At 39.2% G+C, this 21,647-nt stretch overlaps 1 long non-coding RNA gene across 2 annotated transcripts in view; it reads left to right on the plus strand.

The window, feature by feature from the left end:
* The first annotated feature begins 785 nt into the window (after nucleotides 1–785).
* The window catches only part of LOC122907148, a 43,802-nt gene continuing 22,940 nt past the window's right edge, over nucleotides 786–21,647 (plus strand). Inside the window, exons 1-4 of one of the 2 annotated variants that reach the window (XR_006384690.1) lie at nucleotides 786–902; nucleotides 1,157–1,204; nucleotides 1,992–2,018; nucleotides 11,341–11,369. This is a non-coding gene — a long non-coding RNA (uncharacterized LOC122907148). Of the gene's footprint in view, nucleotides 903–1,156; nucleotides 1,205–1,991; nucleotides 2,019–11,340; nucleotides 11,370–13,146; nucleotides 13,343–21,647 lie in introns of those variants that run through there. The other variant, XR_006384689.1, reaches the window with a different exon arrangement.

The following is a 21,647-nucleotide window of genomic DNA, read 5'->3' on the forward strand; positions in this document are numbered from 1 at the left end:
GCCTGCAGATACGTACGTAGTTGTCATCAGCCTAAAGATGGGCATCAAGCCATCCATGGGTGTGGAGGAGATTGCTTAAGGCATGTTTGTAGTATGAGATGATAAGTGGGCCCAGGCTAGAGTCCCGAGTAACCCCAATTATTTAGGGATGGGTCAAGAAGGAAAGAAGAGATAATAAAATAGCAGGAGAAAGAGAAGGAAAATTGGGAGCGTGCCTTTGTTCATACTGACCCCTTTCCCTGGAGTAGTAAAATATAGCTAATCCTTCAAGACATCTCAAATGTCTCTTTAATGAAGCAAAACTTTCTTGATTTGCTCTCTACTTCCCCAAGTGCCATAAAAGCTCTGCTCTTCTCTCTGCTTCTATAGCACTTAAAAAAAAAAAAAAAGCAAAAGTGTGAACATAACCACTGAGGACACCACCAGCCACTATTCCCACCATTTCCTGAGCTACGATCCAGGAAGAACATGACAGGTGGTTCGAATTCATCTGTGTGTCCTAACACCAAGCAGCGCCTATGAAATGCTCAATAAGTATTGAATTGATTTTATTTGCCAGGCATTGAAAAGCTTGTACTTCATTCTGACAAATGTTTCAGCCCTGTGGGACATGTTATTCATAAAAAATATCCACAAGTTTTGAAGAACTCTTGATAACAAAATCTATTTCTCGTATGGCTTTAGAAGTTAATCTAGTTTGTTGTTATTCATACCACACCTACTTCCAAAAAGGATTTGAGATAGCTTGCAATGACTCATATGAAAAATTGCATCTTTAAGAAAAACAGCACAACAGCATCGTGCAATGGAAAAGGGCGGTAACATTACCTGATTAAGTGAGGCCATGGAAAAGTTGCAGTGATTGAGAGTAAGATAGAATTTTGCACTTCTTAGGAGACAAGGTGATACATTCTCATTTTTTGAACAGCCCTGGGATTTTTGTGGGACTTTGTGTAGGTGGAGGATAGCACATGGGTACATTACTCAGACCAGCTAAAATTCTGCTGGGCTTAATTATATCCTTTAACTATTTATTTGCAATGTTGTGCCTAATAGATATGCTTATAAGTAGTCTGTGAATTAGAACAACAGCAGCAGCAAAACAAAACAGAACAACAACAACAAAAAAAAACCCTAACAATTGTCTCTCTTGCAGAAAAATTAAACAGGCCTTCTGTCCCGCGGAAGAGGATTCTTTTTTAAGGTAAAACCATTTTAAGCTATCTCATAATTGTTCTTTTAGAATGTGTTGCTTGAGAACATATGACCAAAAAATTCCATAAATTTATAACCCTGAAATGTTTTTTTCTGTTTATTAAAGCATAATAGTATCTTAATGTGCTGTAAGAGATGGCACAAATATTTGCCCAAGATTGGGCGTATAGTATGGAGACATTGCTCGGCGAACACATGGGTTTGAAAAGCTTTTACAGTGATTCCAGGAGCCTTCTCATCAGGCATTGGGAACCATCATCTAGGTTAGCAGTTTTCCAATTATTATTCTAAGTGTTTATATAGTTGTAATTGGCAGTGTAGCTCTTTGTCCAAAGGAGTCCTATTCTGAAGAGAAACAAATCATGGCTCTGGTTAAGACTGGAATCGGAGTCAATCTGATGGAGGTCCAGAAAGGAATTTATCAAAAAGTCTGTTTTCACCGAAATTATACTAAAGAGAAAATATTATTAAATATCTCCAACTTTCCTACATGATGATGAGTAGCTTGGCATTTAATTTAGCTTCAGCACGTTCATTTAAATATCTGTGGCTTTAAAATAGACACTGCCTTTATTTTTACATCCCCAAATTACCAGTGTTTTCTGAGAATTGCCCTACGGTCCTAGAAAAAATTTTTAGGTTGCTAAGTTAGTCAAACATTTGGACTTCAAGAAGAAAATGACCCTTCATTCTACAAAATCAGATGGAATTCAGATTTTCAAACTCTGCCAAAAGCAAGGGAGCTCTGAGGTAAATTCTTTCTCTACATTTTTAAGGTTCACCTGCTGCTACTACATCACAAGGTAAGCACTGTAATCTTATTCTGTGACAGGATTTCCCTCTTCTTCATATTGCTAGAGTTCAAAAGAGCTGATTTTGACTCCTAATTTCTTGAGAGCATCTTCATTTATTAATTTTGGTAGAATGCAAAGAATTCGAGAATCTCTCTTGGTATGCATATGTGTTTTAAAGATCTATTTGTTTATTTTAGAGTCAGAGAGAGCGGGGGAGAGGGGGAGAAGGAGAGGGAGAGAAAATCTCAAGCGGACTTCTGCTGAGCACGGAGCCTTAGGCAGGGCTCGATCTCACGACTCTGAGATCAGGACCCTGGGATCATGACCTTAGCCGAAACCAAGAGTCAGGCACCTAACCGAGCAGGCCACCAGGCTCCCCTCTCTTGATGTGTTTAAACATATACACACCCCCTGCCCTTCAAAACACAACTAAAATCCATTTGCGAAAGGACAACGTTAGTCTTCCTTCACCAGCCAGCACTCTGAGTGGGCACTCAGTGTCCCTGGGGCCCGTCCCACATCATGGACCTCTGTGATTTGACACAGATACTGGACCCTGAGAACGTGCTACCACTCAAGCTCCAGGGCAGAGAGAGTCTCCTGTGGAGCTTATATTTCTGGCATTTAACATAGCCTGAGTTTGCAGAATTTAATTCAATTAAATATAAATCGCCATCCTAGTATACAGGAGGATAGGTGCCTTCTTGCTGTCCTCACCTCCCGATCCCATCCTCCTATCTCTCCTCCTCAGCCACACCTCTACACGTCCACCCCCCAACCCGCCCTTTGCCACCATCATGATGAACTTCCTTTCGTTCCCAGCATGCTTCTCCCTAGTCTTGCCTTTGGCCTTAGGCACATTGTCTTCCCTTCGACTGGAATATCCTTCTCCATCTTTTCCCTGGATGGGTCCTACTCACTTTTTAGGTCCATTATTTTGCTTCTTCTCTGGGAATTCTTTATAACTCTCCAAGTCTGATTAAGTAGACTCCAAAGCTTGCTCCCACAACACATGATGATACCATAGCCTCGTGACACTGTTGTCACGGAAGTAGCCCTGCCAGATTAGAAACTTGAGGAGGAGAAGGACGGTTTGCTACTCTATTTCCCCACATATCCTCAGCACCTTGGCACAATGATTGAGAGTTAGTAAGTGCTCAATAAATATTAGATGGATAAACAAATGAATGAATAAGTAAATGGAATGACCAGGAACCCTTTTTCAAACGTCCTTTCTCTCAGAATCTCTTCAGCAACTACGACATCGGTGTTGGCACAGTGGCATTCGGTAAAGTTCTGTTAGTTGATTTACTAAAAATACTGCTGAAATTGCTCACGAAGCTGGAATTGCAATTGGATGAAATATTGAAGCCATGTTCACAGCATTCTTCTGTGTAGACAAGGATGGAACTTGGGCTCCTTGCCTTTTCCTGCTTTGTCAGTTTGTATGCCACTGGATAGGCGGATGTGTTCTCTTTATTTTCATTCTTTCTGCCAGTGTTGATGGAGGGTCTCTTCCAAAAAAAAAAAAAAGTGTGATTTGGGAGCCATTCAAGAACCAAAATTCCACTGAAGTATGCCATCATCTCAACAATCATGAGCCAGCAAGTGCCAAACAGAGAATGGGTAAAGGGAAAACCCTTACCAACCATTCCGAGAGTACTTTGTAAGTTATACATATGTATTGGCAAAATGCTTTGATCGAGTCTCAATATGCGCCTTTCCTCATAGTAAGGGATCCATCTTCTCTTAAAAAACAGATTAAGGCACACTTTAGAGCCATCTGGAAGAAGATGCTGGCTGATTAGGGTTCAGTCTCTCTCCTTACGGAACAGCTTACACCAAATTACACTGAATAGAGTTTCAGAATCAAGCTGCTTCTCCCTTTTCCTTTTACAATATGTACTTTACAGAATACACAGTGATCTCCGAAGGCATTTTTGTCTTTTATTTCCTGGTCTCTTTCTGACAGAAATTCTTTTCTTTGCCGAGAAATAAGGCTTTTCTTTCAGTGTCTCTATTCCCTTGATGACATGAAGTATTCAATCACAACCAATTTACAGATAATGTGCGAGTTCCTTGTGTGTGTTCGTCAGTTTCGTCACCTGTGCCAGATTGTCAAAGGCATGCCCTAGATAACGTTGGTGCTTCAGTCAACAAGTTTCATCATGCTTCTTGATGGGAATGTAGACATTTTCCTCTCGGCTTGTTTTCTTCTCTGTTCCTTTTTGGGTGACCGAGTCAGGTGTTTTTTGCCTGGCCACTGCCTCTTGCTCTGCCGTCCTTCTCGCTAGAGAGCTAACCTGGTTGTTAGTGATTTGTCAATCAAACTCATGAATAAGGTGCCACTTTAATTCCCTGAGTCAAGATAGGTCTTTGGGTGGGAGGTGCAGAAGAGATGAGAGCAAAGCAAACCTGAGGTTATCAGGTCAGAAAAGTGTCATTCATTCAACGGGTCTCTCCTGATTTTATCAGGGGCCTTCAGCTGAGCTGAAGCTTTTTGCGAAGTTCCTGCTTTCTTTCCTCTAAAGGAAAGGAAAAAATCCAAACGATATGAAATGCCACAAAGACTCAGCCATCCCTTTTTTTTTTTTCCCCCAGCATCATTTGGGTAAAGCTGCTTGATGATTTTTACTTAAAAGTGCAGGTTGGGACTGATTTTGATTTGGGTTTGTGGGGAGGGACAGGCAGAAGGGAAGAGCTTAGCGTAAGTTTTGATGATCTCATCAATATTAGTGACCTAAATTACCTTGCTAAAAACACAGTGCTAGTTAAGAAGCCAGGGAGCTACAGACTACAGATTCCTAACCTACAGATCTCGATCTGTATGTTTATGCAGCCAGATTCTCGTCTTCTCTCTTAGTCAATAGCAGGGACTATGTGGGTCTGTTGCCTCTCCCTCCATAAGTTGACAAATGTAGCAGAAAAGCTGGCATGGCGCGTAGCTCCACGATCAGCTAACGACCAGTCAGTGGGAAGCAGCTCTGAGAAGGGCAAGAGTCGGAGGGGAAAGTACCGAGTTCTGTAGTCTCTATGCAAAGCTGACTTTACCAGAATGTGACCATAGGCTGTCCCTTAAAAGAACCCTGTGCTTGCTTTAATATTCTGCTGTTGCCTTCTTGAAATTCTTGATACTTTCTGAAGAAGGGACCTCTTTTTATCATTTTGTGCTGAGCTCACAAAATTATGTTGTCAGTTCTTTCTTTACGGTGTATGGTCGAGACATAAAAAACAAAACAAAAACAAAACAAAGCAAAACAAAAAAACAGTGCAGAAAAGTGTGTATATCATGTGTGAAAAAACAGCTCTATGTACTACTTTAAACGGCTGCCACAACCCTCACGTATGGATTGAGAGACAATTTTGAGGGTAGTTAAGAGTAAAGACTCTGTAGCTAGATTGCCTGGGTTTGAAACTTACCGGGGAAAGTTACCATACCTTGTGGTGCCTCAGTATCTTCATCTGTAAAATGGGCTGAAGAAAGTGTCTATCTCATAGAATCGCTGTAAGGACTGAGTGATTTAACAAATAGAAAGTCCTTAGAGCACAGTCTGACCCTTAGGAATGCTAGACTATCTATTGTGTTGTTATTATTAATTTAGGTTATGCTATTTTTATTCATTGGGTTATGTTTGCAAGGCTATATAATAAACTAATAAAAACGGTTCCCTTTAAAGAAGGGGACTAGAAAACAGGAATGGGGCAGAAGTGAATTTTGTAAGACTCCAACTTAAGGACCCTTTTAGAAAAAACAATAGATATTATAAATAAAAGTAAGGCAAACATTTATTTTTTAAAAAAGATTTATTTACTTATTTCAGAAAGAGAAAGAAAGAGAGAGCAGGGGGAGGGACAGAGGGAGAGAATCCTCAAGCAGACTCCCTGCTGAGTGCTGAGCCTGGCTTGGGGCTCCGTCCCAGGACCCTGAGATTGTGAATGGAGCCCAAATCAACAGTCGGCCCCTTCACCAACTGAGCCACGAAGGCAAACATTTATTTGAAAGAAAACGTTTTTTAATGCTGAATAACTCCAAAAGTATAAAAAAAATAAAATAACAACTTTATTAATTGACTAACCAACCTCTAAAACATTTCCCTCGTATTTTTGCTGTATAATCTTTGCCTCGTCATGTGACAATTCTATGGTATTTTCTATGAGAAAAGGAAGATACTTCTATTTCCTGTGAGAATAGAAAGATAATTGAGTTTTTCTGTCTGTATATATTTTAATCATTGTTACTGAAGTATAACTAATGTTCCATAAAATTTATCATCATGAGTGCACAGTTGGAGATTTTTAAAATAAATTTATATAGTTGTACAACATGCTTTAGATCATTTCCATTAATGCAAAAAGTTTTCTTATGTCCATTTGCACTTGCTTGTTTAATTTCTTCTTTAGTGTTTTGATGCTATGTGAATGGAACTGTTTTCCTAATTTTATTTTCTGCTCATTTGTTGCTAGTATTTCATACAATTGATATTTTGTTTATTGATATTATATCTTGCAACTTTGCTAAATTTGCTTACCATAGTAGTTTTAAGAGATATATTTCTTATGATTTTCTACATATGGGATCATGTCATCTGCCACTAGTTTTACTTTCTCATTTCCAATTTACATCCCTTTAATTTTTTATTCCTACATTGTTGCATTGGCTAGAATCTCCTATAAAATGTTGAATAGAAATTGTGAGAGTGAATATTCTTACTTGTTCCTTTTCTGTGGGGGAAAGAACTCAATATTTTATCACTAAGTGTGATTTATTTTTATTTTTTAATAATTTTTATTATGTGATGTTAGTCACCTTACATACATAAAAACACATCTCTACTGTTTTCTGAATGAATTTGAGTCATACAGGTATCATTTCTTTCTTAGATATTTAAGAAGATTCACCAGTGAAGCTATTTGGACTTGGTCTTTTCTTTGAGGAAAAATGTTTAGTTACTAATTCAATTTTTCAGTTTCGTATAGGTCTAGTCAGATATTCCATTCTTGGAGAGATGTATAAAACATCTGCGACATACACACAGTTTGTATTCACTGGTTTCAGAACTGCTAACCTTTTGTGATTAACACAGTGAGGAATGCTTCCAAGTACCAGGCACTAGGCAATTGTGTCACTGGAAATATTACAAACTGAGGAATTCTAATAAAGTTTCTCTTGTGCAATTCCCATCAAAAAAAGGGGAAAAAAGCCTGTGGAACATTTATAATTGCATACACTATATGACCGGGTATATTCCTGACCAGAGACAACTTCTGTTTTGCCTAGACGTCAGTGAGAACGGAAACTTCTTCTTATAATTTTACTTGCCTGCTATAAGAATTTGCTAGTTTCTGGTTCCACAGAATTCATGACTGGTTTCATTTCCACTTTGCATAGCCCTCCAGTGCCAAGGGTTTGCCATTCTGGTGCATCTTCCTATTATATGAGATCTGGTCCTCTGGTCTGGATACCTTTGCTTCATGATGCCAGGTCGACTAGAGAAATGGGCAGTAGGATTATTTGTTGAAGTCACATTTACTTTGAGACTGTTAGTAATACTGTAACTCCATGCAGAAGCTATTGTCGACCACATTAAAAATATCACACTAAGCCCAGGCTGAGAGTACCCCAAGTCTGTTCCCCCGTTGGCTGGAATCCTAAAATGCCTGTGGCCACTCCAGTGCACACAAAGAAAGAAACGAAACCATTTTCTATACCAACGCAGATGAAATTTTCTAACTTCTGCAAACATAAAGATTTTGCGAACGTATTTCTTGGTCCATCTTACAGTCATGGAAGGGGTCCATGCAAATGCGGAGCTCTGGGGGCGCCTGGGTGGCTCAGAGGTTAAGCCTCTGCCTTCAGCTCTGGTCATGGTCCCAGGGTCCTGGGATGGAGCCCCGCATTGGGCTCTCTGCTCAGCAGGGGGCCTGCTTCCTCCTCTCCCTCTGCCTGCCTCTCTACCTACTTGTGATCTTTCTCTCTCTGTTAAATAAATATAAAATATTTTAAAAATATAAAAAAATAAATAAAGATACAGATGTCGTGAAAAGAAGGGCCACCTGTACCCCAATGTTTATAGCAGCAATGGCCACGGTCGCCAAACTATTCAAAGAACCAAGATGCCCTTCAACGGATGAATGGATAAGGAAGATGTGGTCCATATACACTATGGAGTATTATGCCTCCATCAGAAAGGATGAATGCCCAACTTTTGTAGCAACATGGACGGGACTGGAAGAGATTATGCTGAGTGAAATAAGTCAAGCAGAGAGAGTCAATTATCATATGGTTTCACTTATTTGTGGAGCATAACAAATATCATGGAGGACAAGGGGTGTTAGAGAGGAGAAGGGAGTTGGGGTAAATTGGAAGGGGAGGTGAATCATGAGAGACTATGGACTCTGAAAAACAATCTGAGGGGTCTGAAGTGGCAGTGGCAGAGGGATGGGATACCAGGTGGTGGGTATTATAGAGGGCACGGATTGCATGGAGCACTGGGTGTGGTGAAAAAATAATGAATACTGTTTTTCTGAAAATAAATAAATTAATTTAATTTTTAATAAATAAATAAATAAATAAATAAATAAAACGAACAACAGCAGAATTGTTGACATGTATTAATTACTTCCCACATGCTATGCACTTCCAAGTGCGTTATCTCAATTCTTCCAAACTTTTCAAATAGGCTTTGTTAAAATCCCAATTTTACAATGAAGGAAACTGGGCAACTTTCCTGAAACTTACCAGTGATTATCTCGAATCATTGTTCTGTGCAGTTAATGTGAAAATAAATAATAAAAGTGCCTTGTACACCCTGAAACACGACACCAGTCCTTATCAGGAGAGCCCTTATAAGTGCCAGAAATTCACCAGCTCACCTGTAAATCAGGGGAGCATTAAAGGCCCAATCAGACTGAGCGAAGTCAGGTCCTGGTGTGTCTCCAGGCAACAAGTGCTCGTCAAGCTACAACACCAACAGGCAGGATGACGGACAAGGGCATACTGTAGAATGCAGTGGTTTTCAAACTTTACTCGGCATATGAATCATGAAGAGGGAACTGTCCTTTTTGAAGTAAAGATTTCTGGGACTTATTTCCAGAAATTCTTGATTCAGTCAGTTCAGGACTGGGCTTCAGGATCTGCACTTTCTTTGAGTGTTCCGGGTGATTTTGATATATGCGTTTTTGGATGATGGATTTAGCACAGCGAAGTTGGCTTCTTAGGGAGGGAGCTACTAGCCAACTTGGTGTTATTATTATTTTTTTTTTCTGTCATTATATCCCAATCTCCAAAAGAGAGAATGAAAGAAAAATTTATTTACCCTACCTATTTGTTAATGCTTCTAGAACTTCAGTCCTTCTGGGAAGGTGATCTTGCATTGTTATATATTATTTGTATTTTACTGAGTGAATATCCTATGTTTCCTTAGGAGGGCAGGTTTTGAGAGGAATAGAGTATGAGGACCGTAGACTCTTCAGTTGATGAGAGCTTTTCAAGGAAAGGAAGGGCATGCAACTGGGAAGGCAAAGTAGCCAGTGACTTCATATTACCTTTACAGAGTAATGCCAGGCAGGGCCAGAGAGTCATTTATTACTATGTGAAACAACTGCGGGCAAACCATGGTGGTAATTCTAACAGCTTGGAATCCAGCTAAAGAAATAGGAAGATCTGAAGTTTAGGATTGATTTTTTCAAGTCAGAGCCTAAAAAGAGACTGAAGTCACTCTTATATGGGGGACAATACGTCAGATTCCCTCAGATTAGCAATACTGAATTTTCTGTCAAACTTGTGTGTGACCAGAGATTACTGAGGTACCTTGAGATGTAAATAAAATTTTTTTGGAACGTATCTCAGGTGAACTGGGAGCCTCTGAGTGCTTTCTCTTTCGAGAGCAGGGATCAGCACTTTTTTTTTTCCTGTAAAGGACCATACAGTAAATATTTTCAGTTTTGTAGGTCACACAATCTATGTCATAATTAGTCAACTCTGCCCCTGAAGCAGGCACAAATAATATGTAAACAAATGAGCGTGGATCTGTTCCAATAAAACTTTATTTCTAGGGTACCTGGGTGGCTCAGTGGGTTGAGCCTCTGCCTTCGGCTCAGGTCATGATCTCAGGGTCCTGGGATTGAGCCCCGCATCGGGATCTCTGCTCAGTAGGGAGTCTGCTTACCCCCTCTCTATGCCTACCTCTCTGTCTACTTGTGATGTCTCTGTCTAATAAATAAACAATATAAATATATTTATATATAAATAATATTAAATAAAATAATAAAATCTTTTAAATCTTTTAAAAAACAAACAACCCAACTTAATTTCTAGAGACATGTGGCATCCAGATTTGGCCCAAGGACTTAGGTTGCCAACCCCTATTCTAGAAGGTAGAGATGGCTTACTGCTTACTTGCGTATCTCTAGCTCTGAGTTCCTGCTTCTGTTGAATTAGTTCAGCTTATTGGTAATTTTATCACACCTGAATCTGTCCCCATTCCACAATTTGTAAAGCAAGAATTGGAGCTCAAACAGCCTATGTGTAAGGTCATTTACGCTGAGATCCAATCAGGCACCCATGTCTGACCATGAGACATTTCTCGTTGGTAACTTGCCCGGCATATCCAAACTGTTACATAATACTCAGCTGACTCACTCATTTTGATGTGGAAAACAGGTTGTACCACCTCATTCATACTGGAGGAAGCAGGAATGGTTTCTTAGCAAATTCTTTGGGTGGGGGCCACATATGGGGCTCCCAATATTACTCTGGAAACAAACAATTGTTAAGTTAGTGTCCCAGAGTAGGCTGATTTGCTATCTGATGGTCTTCTCTGACTGAAAAAATGTATGGGTTGCTTCCTAACACTGGGAATTTACAAAATGTCACATTTCTAAATCATATTAAATACAACTGGAGCTTTTAATTTTCCAATCTATGAGCACAGTCCAAACTCAGAGATTTTCAGTGCTCCTTGCCCCTCTTTTGGGAAATAGAAAGACTCCAGGATTCGTGGGGTACAGGAAAGCACCATTCCTCAAGCTCTGTGTGCCTGTAGCTGTCAGAGCCCATGTTTTAACGGTTGACTTCAGTATGGACAGCTGTCAGGCAATACTAATCATACCATCCATGAATGATTTGAGGACCTTCACCAAAGCTTCTAAGATCACAGGACTTGGTTCACAACAAGAGACTGCATTTTAATGAGCTCTGACTGATGTCACTGGTGCCAACCAATCCTCTTACTCTCCACAGTAGCAAGAATCAAACCAATTTCCCAAGAACTTGGTTGCTATCCTTATCAAAATTTAAACCATGAAGCTTCTGAACCCCTTTCTTTTTCAGGTGAACCAGTGTAATCATCTTATTGGATCCAGAATGTCAGAGGTATAAATTGTTTGTCTTGCATAGTGACTTATTTTTTTTAAACACTTATTTATTTTATTTTGAGAGAGAGAGAGAGTGAAATAGAGAGAGGGTGGGGAGGGGTAAAGGGAGAAAGAGTCCTAAGCAGAATTCACACTGAGCATGGAGCCCAACATTGGATTAGATCTCATGATCTGAGGTGAAACGAAGAATCAGATGTTCAGCTGTCTGTACCACCCAGCACCCCATTATGACTTCTTTTTTCTTTTTTAAGTAAGCTCTACACCCAACATGGGACTTGAACTCATAACCTTGAGATCAAGAGTCACATGCTCACATGCTCTACAGCCAGCTAGGTGCACCATGACTTATTTTGTTTCAATGGAACTTCAGTTCCTTTACACTGGGCATGTCCTCTCTAGTTTGTAATCCCTACCACTCTATTATCTTACTCCAACTAGCCCTGTTTGTTGCATTTATCTGTTTCATCTTAGAGGAGTGGTGGAATCGTTCCTTATGTTTCTCCTGAAGAGTTTATAGTATTAAGAAATGATAGAATTTGATTTCTCCATTTATAATTATTTAAATAAAACCACTCTGTTGTAAAGATTCTGTTTATCCGAGTCCAGTGGTTCTCAAGGTATGAGTCTTGGACTAGAAGTATCAGCATCTCCTGGGAACTTGTCAGACATACAAATTCTCAGGACTTACCCAAACCTACTGAAGTAGAGTCCTGGGGGTGGGATCCAGTGATCTGTACTTCAACAATCCTTTAGGTGATTGAGATGCATGTGCAGGTCTGAGAGTTATTATTCTAGAATATGTTATATTTAGGGAGTGAGAATCCACTAGAGGAATATCTGTCCTTTAGAACTAATGGAAATCCTCTCTGTCCTTTTCTTTGAATACTGTCTTGGAGTGCAAATTCTCTCAAAATTTTAATTGATGCCCTCTTGTGGCTATGAGAATTCCCAAACACATAACTATATCCCTGACTTATTCTTCTGGCTTTTTTTTTTTATTGTTTCACCTCAGGAAAACTCAGTTTTAATGTTCTGACGTTATTGGAAGCTATATTCTCCATCTGGGCCTTCAATCTTTCTCCTCTGTCATCAAGGACCCTGTTGCAGGAATGGGCCTAGCTAGGATCAACTGAATGAGTCACTGACCTCAGGTGCAAAATTTAAGGGGGCACCAAACTCTTAGTAATCAAAATAAATAATATTTTAGTGAAATATTTTTTAAAAGGTGCAATTAGTGCAAGAAAATCCATGTAGAATAAAACAGAACAATTTTGAAAGATAGGATTATTACCTTATACCAAGTCGTATTGGCTGGAGACAAAAGGCAAAAATCAGCAATACTGACTCTGTCTTTATTTAAACTTTATTTTATTTATTTATTTATTTGTTTGTTTGTTTGTTTGTTTTAAAAAGTACTGTGTAGTTACTAAGATTTTGATACTCACTTAAATTTTGTGTCTAAGGTACAATTTTGTGCCTTACTTCACCAAATCCCTGAATGTTGGAGTGTCAAGGTCTCTCCTATACCTTAACTACAAATCGAGTTCTTTTGGAAAGGTGCCTCTGAACTCTCCTCTGTTCTCCTAAGTCTCTGCTGATGACAGCAGGAAAGAACATTGATTATATGCAGTGCTTCGAGAGGTACTGAAAAATTGCCTGACCTGTCAAACTCATCTTCTGCCTTTGTTTTAGGTTATCATGACACAGTTGATACTTCGGTCCCAGGTAAAATAAAACACATTTTGGTTTCATGTTTCAAAAGGGTTACAGAGAAAAGTCTTGGATCCCATAAGGCACCCTTATATTGGATCAAAAAGTGATGGGGCTCCTGGTGAGCAACTGCCCAGGCGAGAGGAGGTTGAGATGGAAAGGAAGAGCATGGAGGAGAGGAGAAAGACCACCACTTGCCCAGCGCTACTGGCTCTTTCCTCATCATGTCTACAAGAATCACACACTTGGTGTGTACTAAACAATCTTATACTTGCTCTCAGACTGCTTTGTAATCAGTCTCTAGCTGATTCAGATGTGTATATTCATCTCTACCAAGTAGAATGCATGTCTTAATTTTAGGGATCATGTTTTCCCCTGCACTCTCTCCCTTTCTTTAGTAGGCTCTGCACCCACCATGGGTCTTGAACTCACAACCCCTAAAACAAGAGTTGTGTATTCTACCAATTGAGCCAGCTGGATGTCTCTGTTTTCTTCCTTTTATTGTGTCCCATTCTTTGAAGGGGATGAACCAAGTAGCCATTCCAGAAGCATAATCTATGTTAACTTGGTTTCATTCAGTCTTTTTTTTTAATTTAAATTCAATTAATTAAGAATATAGTATATTAGTTTTGGAGATAGAATTCAGTGATTCATCAGTTGCATATAACACCCAGTGCTCATTATATCCAGTGCCCTCCTCAAGGTCTATCACCTAATTAGTCCATCTCCTGACCTTCCCTACCCCCAGCAACCCTCAGCTTGTTTCCTGTGATTAAGAGTCTTTTATGGTTTTTCTCCCTGTCTGATTATGTGTTGCTTTATTTTTCCCCTCCCTTCTTCTATGCTCTTCTGTTTTGTTTCTTAAATTCCTCATATGAACGAAATCATATAATTACCTTTTTCTGATTGAATTATTTTGCTTAGCAAAATACCCTCTAGTTCCATCCACAGTGTTGCAAATGGCAAGAGTTCATTTTTGATGGCTGCATAGTATTCCATTGTATATAGATACCACATGTTCTTCTTCCATTCATCTGTCAATGGACATCTGAGGTCTTTCCATAGTTTGACTATTGTGAACATTGTTGCTATAAACTTTGGGAGGTAGGTGACATTTCTGATCACTACATTTGTATCTTTAGGGTAAATACGTAGTAATACAATTGCTGGGTCATAAGGTAGCTCTATTTTTAACTTTTTGAGGAACCTCCATACTGTTTCCCAGAGTGGCTGCACCAGCTTACATTCCCACCAGCAGTGTAAGAGGGTTCCTGCTTCTCTACATCCTTGCCAACATTTGTTGTTTCCTGACTTGTTAATTCTTAGCCAGTATTTTCTTTATTCAGTTCCCAGTACACTTGAGATCAAATGGGATTTGGGAGATGTCATTGAATGAAGCAACTCATCTTTAGAAGAGATTAAAAGCCTAGTTGCCTTTGGCATCTACTAAAGGCTGACAGTTACATGAAGATAATCTCTCCAGGAACTTCTGAAGCATGGAGGTAGATGCCTTCAAATGCAGACATATATAAATAGTACATATATGATAACTTAAAACGTTCTATCAATGTATCAGAGTAAATTTATAGTTAAATCACATTCTCAAGTAATAGCAGTGTTTCTTTCATATGTTTCCAAACCAAATGCTACATGTCCCCACAGCCAAACTGGTGGGCCTTTGAAGATATAAACATTATGAGCACAAATTAACCTTTCATGCAAAAATTCCAAAACCTATCCCACAAACATGCCCTTCATAAATCACCAAGAAGTCTCCTCAATAGTAATATACTATCTGAATTAAATTGTCAAGAGTATTTTCCTTTTATAGCGATTGATTCAATATCTTTTAAAGCCCTCAAAGCTGTCATATTTCTACAGTTTGAACTCCAATAAATAAACTTATGCCTTTTTTGTGTATTTAGAAGTTTACATAAAATTTCAGGCTCTGACCTGTTGAGAAAGTTACTTTAGTAGAATGAGATTTTATTACTATGGTAACTTAACAGGATAAAGGTATTAAGAGTAATTTTCCCTAGCACTGTCAGAGAATTTGCCATTTAGAACTTGAAATCACTGTCTTACATTAAAAATATATAGAGAGAGGGAGATTATCTTTAGACAGAGCATTTCTTTTTATATTCTTTTATAGCCTGCAATGAATTTACAAGTATATTGAACAGAGTGAGTACCTTTTGGAACATTTTTGTGCCGGTGAAAATGGTTCCATTCTGTGGGGCTTTGTGCCATCAAGATAGCAAAGAAGCCAATCTACTCTGCTTGGCTCAGCAACTCCAACAGGCAAGGAGGAAGATGCGTCAACTGTGTGACGACTTAATTTGTTTTGAGCTGATAATAGTCATGAGAGATGCCAATGATGGATGCCAATTTCCAACGTCATTGTGAGTCACAGAGATTCACCTTGAAAGCCACACGTATGAATGTCTTCTAGAGGACAACGCCCCCTTACTCAGATGTGGGGTACAGAGACCTCACTGCAGCTGACCTTGAAATCTGCAAAGGACTTGAGATCTCTTTCTACATATTATATTTGCAGAAGACTCAGCAAAGCATTCCTGGGTGATTGACACTTAGGAAGGACTAACACTGTTATCATGCACCGATTGTTCCAGACTATAAAGCCCATGACCTGATGGAGGGAAGATACCTTCCCATAGCAGCAATGCCATTCTGGGGAGCATTTGAGTGACAAGAGGAGGAAGTCCAGATCTTCAGAACCATTTTGCACAACATGACGTATAAGCTAGTCATGTGGCAATTTAGAGTGGTATGAGGTTAAAGGGAACTTTTCCTTTTAAAAGCTTGAGAATGATCTCCAGGCTTCATCACAACAGAAAGGGATGAGAAAAATTACGTGAGTGTGTGTCTATGTGTGTATGCGAGTGTGCGTTTTCCTTGGTTCTCCCTCTGAATTTTATCCTTCCCGGGTTTGTCTGCTAGTACAATGTCTGCTGAGGATGAGTCAAGTCTTTCGGTTGGAGGTAATTTGCAGCCACATTATCCTGTCTAATAGGAACAAAAAGCAGCCAGAAAGATTTCCTGAGGAGCAGCTGGCACATGCAAATATGAGGCTGCTCATTTTAATTTTGGTTGTCATGACATTTCCTCAATTACCTCATTGACCTGAATCACACTTCCTTGCACTGCTTTCAGTCTTGCTGTGTGGAAGATACAGACTTGTTTCTTATTTTGATAGCCTAGAGAAAAACCATGAGCAAGTCTGGATGTTATGGCTCTCTCAAATGTGGGGCATATGCAGAAAATGTCATTTGAATTTGTAACATACCAAGAGTATAATTGAACAAGCCTGCCCGTCAAACATTCAATGGGTTTATTTCTTTGCCAAAAAGCCATTCTTGGATGATGTCTTCATTTTACAAATTGAGAAAGATATGCTCATAAATGATAAACATAGAGAGTGCAAAGTACATATGGCTAAGAGAAATGATAAAACACCAAAATATTCATGTGAAACCTACTTGACAGCATGGACACAAATTCATGTATTTTTATAAAGCAGAAAAAGGTGTCTGCCCTAGTTGTTCCAGGTAGATGCTCAAGAAATGCTATTCCTCGTCTTCATGAGAGCTGGCATTTACAGGAGTGGCAAAATCTCTTCGTTATGTTTCAAAACACAGAGCAGAAAAAGATTGGTCAGATCTTTGCAGTCATGTAATTTGTCCTCAGGAAGACATTCAGTCCATATTTTATCTCTTTTTTGATGACGGTATCAAAGATTCTAGTATTCATTAGAAAAATACTTTAATCAGCCACTGACACATAAATATATAAGAAACGAATTTAAAATACAAGATTTGTTCTCATAGCAAGAGATATGGCATGGTTTTCAGTAAAAAAAGGAATTAATTAGCTCTGATTTATAGACACACAGTCAAACGGTTATACATAATAAACCTTTGGGGAGGAGTACTATGGCAAAATAAATGCAGTCAATAATTAGTATAATAAGTATCTGCTTATTTTATGAATATATGTGAAAAATTAGATTTCCTTTCTTATTAGCTATTTTCACCATGGATTTCTAATAAATGGAGTTTACTAAACTAGTTACTGGTGGAAATATGGACAAACGCAAGTGGAACCTCTGTTCATTTTCATTATGTCCAACCCATAAAAAAACGCAGACTGGTCTTTCCCAGAAATGTTGAGGGTACACTGTGTCTGAGACCAGATGGTCAGGTGTGCAGCCTTTGTGAATAGGCCTGTTCTGCTAATATTTACCAAAAACCACAAGTTCCTGTAGCTGGAAGATCTAGGAGCTAGCCTATTGTTTGAGCAAACTGAAGCTTTCTTTGGAAAACCTTGGCAATAGGAAGTACATTTATTTATAACAACTGTCATGCATTTTTCTCTCTAAAGAAAAATAAGTCTTTAATTTGCTATTGAACTTGATCAGTTGGCAGAAAATTTTTTTACAGAGCAACTTCATGTATAAAACATGAAGCAGGAGCAAACTACCAGGACTATATGGAAATCTTCTATAAGAAAGATCTTGGTTTGAATCATTTACATTGGAAACACAAAGGTGATCTTACTGAAAGCAAGGCTGTATGAAGTGGATGGCAGAAATAAGTTTCATCTTTTTAGGGATCAGATCATATCATAGTAAGTTAAAAAAAAAAAAAAAAACACTTGATGGGGCGCCTGGGTGGCTCAGTGGGTTAAAGCCTCTGCCTTCAGCTCAGGGCAAGATCCCACGGTCTTGGGATGGAGCCCCACATAGGGCTCCCTGCTTAGCAGGGAGCCTGCTTCCTCTCTCTCTCTGCCTGCTTCTCTGCCTACTTGTGATCTCTGTCTATCAAATAAATAAATAAAATCTTAAAAAAAAAGTACTTGATAATTGAAGGAATGGGTTTGCAACACAATTAAGACATTGTTTTCATAGCATCACTTAGTGTGGTATTTTCCAAATATCCAAGAATACTAGAAAACTCATTGGAGAGATATCTAACCTACATTATCGGCATGACTTTCAGTAGTTCCTGTGCAGCTATCAACACATGTAATTTCCTAGACTGTCTTGGTACTTCAGCAATGCCTTAACGTACATGCTTGCTCATATGGAAATGCTGTCTGAGGACGGGACCCACCTTACGAAGCACTCTATCCCATCTAGATTCAAGAAGGCTCCCAAACCCCTTTATTTTTTTCGACCCTCCTGTACTTTGCCTAACTGGCTATCCCTTGGTCTCTGGATTCCACAATTACTTCTTTAAAGCTTTGGGACTGGGTCAAGTCAGAAGACCCATAGTTACACCAGCAGGTCCTCGTAGCCTAACACATTTTTCAGAAATTCTGGAAGCTGCCTACTTCCCCTTGTCTCCTGTCTCCATAGTTATTTGAGGCCAGAGCAGAATTCAGTGTTTTTGAATCAGCCTAAAACCACGTTCCAACAATGATCTTGAGACCTTCATATAAACCTATATCCTTCAAAATGGACCTGAGTTTTCTGAGCAGGTCTTGGCTGGCTTCAGGAGCAGTACAAGAACTCTCTGGAAGCAAAACAAAACAAATATGATACTTTGCCAACTAATTAGCTTTCTGATTGTTGATAAGGAGTTTCACGTTTCCATGTCTTCCTCCTCTCCAGCACGCCAAACTGGTCTGGTATTAGTTTAGCCATATTACGGCAAAAAACAAAAACAAAAACAAAAACCTGTGTCTTAGCCTATCTGGGTAAATACATTCTTTCAGCTTGAGTCTATCAAATATTTTTATTTAGCTCCCTCTATTGCTGAGCACTGTGTGAGATGCTATGGCTTATACAAAGCAGGAGAAGATTCAATCCTGAGTTTCAGGTTTATAATTCGGTTGATAAGCCCAAATAAATTGAGACTGAAAAAGCAATGCATTGTTAAATGACATGGTAGTGAATTTAGCGTGATGGAAGTTCACAGAAAATGAAAATATATATGAGAGCTGAACTGGGAAAGTTTCAATGAATAACGTGACACAGGAGTTGGTTATTGAGCAAGGGTCTCGGCAGGTGGAAAGACTGCCCTCCAGCAGGGGACCACTGTGTGTTATCATACCCTACTTTTGATAAAGCCATGGCTGGCTTCCACATTTCTGTACAGGGGTAGCGCCCAAAAGGTAAAAAAAAAAAAAAAAAAAAAAAAAAAAAAAGTGCCTTCTCATAGATTTTTCACAATGGCAAAGTCATGTGAACTTTCACTAAGGATATCATAGCGTCATAGAGTTTGAGTTTGAAGATCCCCTAGAGATCATTCTCTATGCTTTCAGATTACCATGAAGAGCATTAAGCCATATTAGAAGTGCCATCTCCTCTGTTTTGCTGGAGACTCTGATCATGCTAAATTTCCTTCTAAACCTTCTAAACTCTCAGGGTGTAGATACCCTGAAGCCTGCATCCTAATACTTGGAGTGCTTTGGAGTCCTGCCAAAGTGTGAGTGGACTCTTGGGACTGGGAGCCTTTTCTGTGCCAATGATACTCGATAGTGTCGATAGTAGAGACCACAGGGCTTCCGGGAAGTCAACAAGCAAGGAAGAAAATGTGTGAGTGACAGTGACTATAGTCAGTGTGAAGCCACAGGAATGTCCTCCTCTCCTCTCTTTCCATGTGAAATTCAATCCTTTGACTAAAACTGAGAAAGAAAAAAAAAAGTCTTATGAATATAGATGTGGAGAAAGGCTATCATTTAAAAGTTGTAAGCCATGTTCTACCTTTAGAGAGGGAAGCTCAAATTTATATGACAAACTGGGAGAAGCCTTGTAATAGGCATTTTTTTGTTGTTGTTATATAGAAGATATAGCAGAACTTTCCCTTAGTTCTCAAAGAAAAGCCTACATACAGTGAAATAAATTAGATTTAAATGTTTCTTTTTTTTCCTTTCTTTTCTTTTTTTTTTTTTTTTAAGAGAAAAAATGCTTCTTTTTTTTTTTTTTTCAAGATTTTTATTCTTGGGGTAACTGGGTGGCTCAGTCTTTTTTTTTTTTTTTTTTTTTTTTTTTTTTTTTTTTTTTGCTTCAAACTCATTTATTCTCTCCATATGTTTGTTAGTGAGGGTCTACTATCTGTTGTTGCAAACTAAAAAGTTAAGTTCCCTCTTGTTTAGTGTAAATATAGTGTATGTTTTAGCACTTGCTACCTAGGGGCTAATGTCTGTTTTCTCTGTGCCATATTAGACTCTCCTGGCATATTTATTATTGAGTGGCCTTGGAGAATCATTTCTTGTCTGAGGAGTCCTCAATCTCCCCCCAACCCCCATCCCAGGACAGTTGGAGCCATTTCAGTGAGGAATGGCTTCAAGTAAGGTAATATTTTACCCTGGAGGAGTCAAGAAATTGACGGGGTTTGGTGGTATGGAACCTGGACTAAAAGACTGGTGTCTATTCGTGGCTGAATAAGCATATTTGGGGAAATACATTAAAATTGGGGAACCATATATGGGTAGTGAATGATCCATGGTGCATCACCCTGGGAAGAGGTGAATCTTGAAACTATAAGTAAGAACTCGATTATAGGCTTTAGGCTGTTAGGTGTGGGGAGGTTCTCATTTCCCTGAAACATCTTGGGATCCAAGTAAAGCAGACATGTTAGAAGGCACACCTGTTGAAGGGTGGCTGGCTGTTCCTTTTCCAGACGGTAGCAGACTGGGAGGAAGGCAGAGAAGTATTATTTAGGGTCTCCCTAAGGAATGTCAGCCTGGCCTTGGGGCTGAGGGCTCTAAGCACACCCATGTGTAATACACAGTTGACTCTGTATGTAAATAGTCCCTTCTATGTCCCATAAACTTTCAATAAAACCTGATTAGACATCACCCATTGGTCTCATCTTTGCCAGAAGGAGAGAGAAGTTCCCCTTCAGAAGCCACAGGCCTGGTGACACTGGTGGTCACCAGCTGTTATGAACTGAATATCTGTGCTGGTATGATAAGTAAATGCCCAAAGAAGACTATGAGAGACCCAAACCTGAGAAATTATAGGAGATAACCATTGGTGCCCTTCAGAATGGGCCCAAAGACACTTTGAAATTGACCGATTTATGGTAAACAAGTAGGTAAGGCTCAAGCTATCATTTTGGGAACTTTAAAAGGAAATATGATCCTACTTGATATTCATATGTATCTGAGGCTTAAACATATAATTTTATATTTTTTGCAAAGTAAATACCAGAGGCTTCTCCCTTCTTTACTAATGATCATATTAAATCATCATGCCATAGACCATTTTCGAGAACCTCTTGAGTGGTTTCTGTATTTAAATAACTATGGAGAGACTACTGAGTAGTCCTCACTTGGGTATAAAAGAGTATAATGGGAACCGTGTGTGGCCTGACCAAGGCTAGCTCCCAACCATGCCTCTGAATTTCCAGAGGAGTCTGCTAAATTATAGATAGGAACCTAGGAACCCCAGGCCTGTTCATCTCTTTGGGTGGACCAGTATTGGTAGACAAAAGTGAACAGGAAGCACACCAAGATTCTTCAAAGGGAAACGTACCAAAAAGAATGAGGAAGGGGAGGGTGTTTGTTACACTTGGCATATAGAGA

The sequence above is a fragment of the Neovison vison genome, chromosome 5 (assembly GCF_020171115.1).
Source record: "Neovison vison isolate M4711 chromosome 5, ASM_NN_V1, whole genome shotgun sequence".
NCBI lineage: Eukaryota > Metazoa > Chordata > Mammalia > Carnivora > Mustelidae > Neogale > Neogale vison.